The sequence below is a fragment of the Myotis yumanensis genome, unplaced genomic scaffold (genome assembly GCF_028538775.1).
Source record: "Myotis yumanensis isolate MYYU_CA2020_CCGP unplaced genomic scaffold, mMyoYum1.0.hap1 SCAF_1, whole genome shotgun sequence".
NCBI classification, from domain to species: Eukaryota; Metazoa; Chordata; class Mammalia; order Chiroptera; family Vespertilionidae; genus Myotis; species Myotis yumanensis.
The window spans coordinates 230,990,269-230,994,955 of record NW_027223752.1 but is presented as its reverse complement, the minus strand read 5'-3'; the positions used below and the strand labels follow the sequence as shown (position 1 = coordinate 230,994,955).

The following is a 4,687-nucleotide window of genomic DNA, read 5'->3' as shown; positions in this document are numbered from 1 at the left end:
GATCGGGCCCTAGCTCACGCCCCCAGCCTCGCAGCCCCACAGCCCTGCCATGGCCTGGCATTGCCCCCTCTCCTGCTTCACCATCCCACCTGTAGGGCAATCAATCGGGGCTGGGGCCCCCCGCCACTGCCACTGGTCACCATCTGCAGGGTGATCAGTGGGGCAATCAGACCCCAGCTTGCACCCACCTTGGCCTGGTGCCCCCCGCTCACCTGCTCCACTATCCCACCATGGTCCCGCTCTCGTCAGGGCCCATCAAGGCAGGCAGCATCTCCACTGCCATGTACTGCCAGTGCTGTGTCACCGACGCCCGCCATGTTCCGCACCACCCCCTGGTGGTCAGCACACATCATAGAAAGTGGTCGAACTCCTGGTGGAACTCCTGAGGGGACAATTTGCATAATAGGTGTCTATTATATAGGATAATAAGAAATAATGTGAATCGCTTCTCGGCCTTTTGACTAAGATCAAGTGCAGTATCTGTTCTTATCAGTTTAATATCTGATACATCCTCTATCTGAGGACATTATATTAAGTGTATTTTTGGAGCAGGGAGAGAGAATAGGAGCTTGCTCCATCCACTCCACACATCGACCTGGTATTGCAGTACCTCCAGGAATGGTGCACAAAAAGAAAAAGAAGAAAATAGAAGAAATAATGTGCTTAAAGCATCTAGTAAGATTCCTGACATATAGTGAGAATTTAATAAATGAAAACCATTATTATGGATTGAAATACAAAACGAAGACATTTAAATGACAATGATATCTTCAGAAGTGGAATCCAAGAGGGCAAACATTCACTCACTGAGTATTTGTGCAACGCCCACCATGTGCTTTGTGCTAGGTACTGACAATACAAAGATGCATGAACCCTCTTCCCTGCTCCTGAAGAGAATGTATGGGCACGAGGAACTCTGTACAAGTAGAGTCCTATGAGCACAGAGATGGAATTACAGAAACAGCATCCTAGACTGATTCTTGTCTGACTCCCAGAGGTGGAATTCTTCTTTTCACAAAATGAATTATTCTCAGGAAAGATCAGCTAAAGGTGTGTGTGGGGGGTGTGTCCTACATTCTCTTTGTCTTTTGTGCTCTTGCCTCTCCCAAGCCTCACCTTCTTTGGCTCCCCCATTACCACCATATTCCCTTGTGTGGAATTACCCTCCTTTTGTGTTATTTCTCTCTCTGTCAGTCTGTGATCAGGAATGTCACTCTGCCCTTTGATATTTAGATCCAATTGACTATAGCTCTGCTTTTATGGTCCTAGGGAAGCACAATTCTGTCCCCTTGGGGTGTTTATAGTAATGCAAACAAATCAAGAGAGGCTAGTATTCATCTCTGATTTTTGAGTCTTTTGGCAAGTCTAACATATTGGTTCACTCCACAAGGTCCAGTTATTAGTTGTGTTGCTCTCTTCTCTCTTCTCTGCTTTTCACTACCACTTAAATTTCTTTTTGTTTCCAAGGCAGAGAGGATTGGTATTCTCTTAATGCCTCTTTCTAATGCTTGCTCTCTAGGCAAACTTTATCAGAATACTTTCATAATCAAAGACTGTTTTCTCCCTAAGAGAAACCTGATATCAGCCATTCATTCATCAACATTAACTCAAATGTCACTTCTGGTAAATCTTTTCTTATCTTCCTAGACAATATATGCCTCCTTCCACTGTGCGCCCATAGCTTATAGAGCTTGTTATACCATGATTATTTGCTTTCATTTTTGCCTTTGCCACTTAATCTGTGAGCAACACTAGGGAAGGACCAGATTTTATTATTTTTTAAATGAATGTGATTTATGCTTGCTCCAAGAGTGAGTATCAACTATTGATTGTTGAATGAATGCATGCCTTCAGGACCAAGGCAGTATCATGAGACAATTAGAGGACTTCCAGAATTGGTCTAATTCCTTTGCTCAAAACTCAGAGATCCTCAAATTTAGGACTATACCCAGGTAGGCAGTCTTGCTTATTCTTTTTGGCATTCAGGCCCATGTATATTTATTTAATAAACATATGTGTCAGGAGCTTTATGTGTTATTTCCTACCATCCTTCAGAAAACGCATTTATGGAAACATCAGGATCCTTGTTTTAAAGATGTCAAAGCTGAAGTTAACTAACTTGCTCGAGATCATACAGTTGCAGAATGGATGGTAGAACCAGGGTTGAAACCCAGGCCTGTCCCTGAACTCAGGCTCATTCCACTGCATCACATTGTCCACCCACATGAGCTCTGCAGCCATGGTGTGACCACTCGGCTTCCTTTGGGGAGTAGACTGGGGCATAAGGAAAGTCAGTTTTGATACCCTCAGGGGATTGGTGCCATGGTGTACAAGAATTCCTGATGACTGCTGCTGTCAAGATGACTGGTGACCACTCTGAACAAAGGCCAACATGCCTTTTGGGATAGCAGGATTTGGCTTTTTCCTAAAATAGCACAGCAAGTTTGTTTATTTGAAGTGGTTCTTTGGCATATGTCTTTATAGCCTCCCTTCTGTCTACCTTACCTATGACTTCCGACTCTCCACGGTCAGTCAGTGATATTGTAGACATCCCATAGTGGTCAGCGCAACACTGGGTTCTCCCTACCTGAAGGATATTGGCAGCTTTTTTCACTGGCTTAATCCAGGGTGCGAGCAGTGTCGGAAGGGCTAAGAAAGTGGTGGGGGACTGTTTCCAACTAAGTGGGAGTGACAGACAGATTGGTGTCTCTCGTTGAGCGTTTCAGGCCTCCAGGAAAGGAGATGTGGGTTAGGAGGGAAAAGACAGCATTGTGAGAAGAGGCTTTGGAATCACACGAACCTGAGTTGAATGCTAGCTTCGTGCTATTTGTGACTCTGTGATTTGATCTCTCAGAGCCTCAGTTTCCCTTTTTAAAAATTTTAGGAGTAATGATGACCTCATGATGTTGTGAGGATTAAATGAGATAAAGAATAATGGGTCCAAAACAGAGCAGATACTTGGTAAATACTATAGCTGATTTCCATATTCAGGCTCTTGAATGAGGAAAGAAAGTACTCAAAGACAATCATTGTTTCCTCACATTTTCTGAATTAGTCCAAATGCCCCAATTTTTTCCACTGACATGGGAGACAAATTTGAGATCCATTCTTGTCAAAGCTACCTAGAATCGCAGAGGCCATTCATCTTATTTCAATTAAGAAAAAGTTATCTTGCAGAGATAGAGCAATTGCCCCCTTAACCAAGTGACCAATCTTAGTACCAGTAACACTGGGGTCACCCTGACATCAAGAATCTCTTGATGTGATGCATCACCTACAAGTGTTCTTACTAAAAGGTGTAAATGGAATCTAATCAAGTCTCTATACCTAACTTCCAGCTTACAGGAAATAGGATAGAGGACCAAGATAACTGAAATTGTAAGAAAATAGTCTAGAATGTGGGATGTTCTATAAGACAACTGGTCTGGAGTCTTTAAAAAGTCAACATCATGAGAAAAGGTAGAGACACTGTCCTAGATTAAGAGAGTTAGCAGAGGCATGCAATTAAATGCAAGAAGTGGATCTTAACTGGGTCCTCAACTGGAAAATAAAACAGGTGTCAAATATATTTTGGGACAGTTGGTACAATTTGAATGTTTATATATTAAATGTTAGAAAATACATTTGACACCCCACCTCCCCACACCTATACAACCTTCATTTCTTCTCCACCTCTCCACCCTATATTCTGAATCAGTCATTTAGTTGGTCTGGTGATGGGGCCAGGGCATCAATATCTAGTAAAAATTCCCCAGGTTTAAAAAAAATGAGGACCACACTCTTGCACCTGTGCACCAAGAGACACATACAAGCTAATTCATAGGAGTATTGCTTGGAAAATGGAAACCACCCACACGCCCATCACCAGTAGGATGGGTAAATGGTGCTACTTATGACGAAGGAAAATGACTGCTTTAAGGCCTATAATACCTGATAGTTAACTTTCTGGTCTCTTAAGCTGAATTCCCAGTTTTCATTTATTCTATCCTCTTCTACTTCAGCATTAGTTGCATATTATAATAAGGACATTGCTATAAGAGCTGACTTTAACCCTTCATTTCTGAAAATTTCACTCACTGGTTATCAATTTCTCCAGAGTGAAGTATGTCATTCTGCTTAGATATCAAATTCCCAGTTTCCAGTTTGTGGCTTTTGGAGAAAGGGAACTGGCTTGCTTCTTTAAAAGCCACTTGCAGTAGCCTGCCTGGAGTTTAAAATTTTATGGCTTATTCCATTAGCCCATGTGATATTGCCCCATCTGAATTTAGCTAACTGAGCTGCTGCCTAATTAACATTTCTCTCCACTCATACCTTTGCCTCCCTAATGAGTTGAGAATTATGTTTTCACAGTGTGTACCAGGAAGGCAGACATGTCTGGGATGACTTTCTGAGCTGATATTTTCTTCTTTCTTCCTGTAAAATCCCGCTTTACTATTTTAGTCATTGTTTTTAAAATAATGTCCTAGAGCCGATGGAAATATTATTATTAAATAAGCTAATCAGGTTTGTGGTTCCTCATAAACCTGAGTTTCAGCATTCTGACTTTCACTATCAACTTAATTAACTGGGCCTCTCCGAGTGAAAGCAACAGTGTTGTTTTGTTTCTTACTGTTGACATGTGTTAATGACTCATCAGCAGGGTATTAATGTTCATTTTCATCCAACAAGGACTGAAGACACAGCTTTC

General features: G+C 41.9%; 1 non-coding gene across 1 annotated transcript; it reads left to right on the top strand.

Annotated features, from left to right (window-relative positions):
• The first annotated feature begins 441 nt into the window (after window positions 1-441).
• On the top strand, window positions 442-632 carry LOC139001452 (U2 spliceosomal RNA). The gene has a single exon (XR_011470020.1). It is a non-coding gene; the product is annotated as a U2 spliceosomal RNA (small nuclear RNA).
• The last annotated feature ends 4,055 nt before the right edge of the window (window positions 633-4,687 follow it).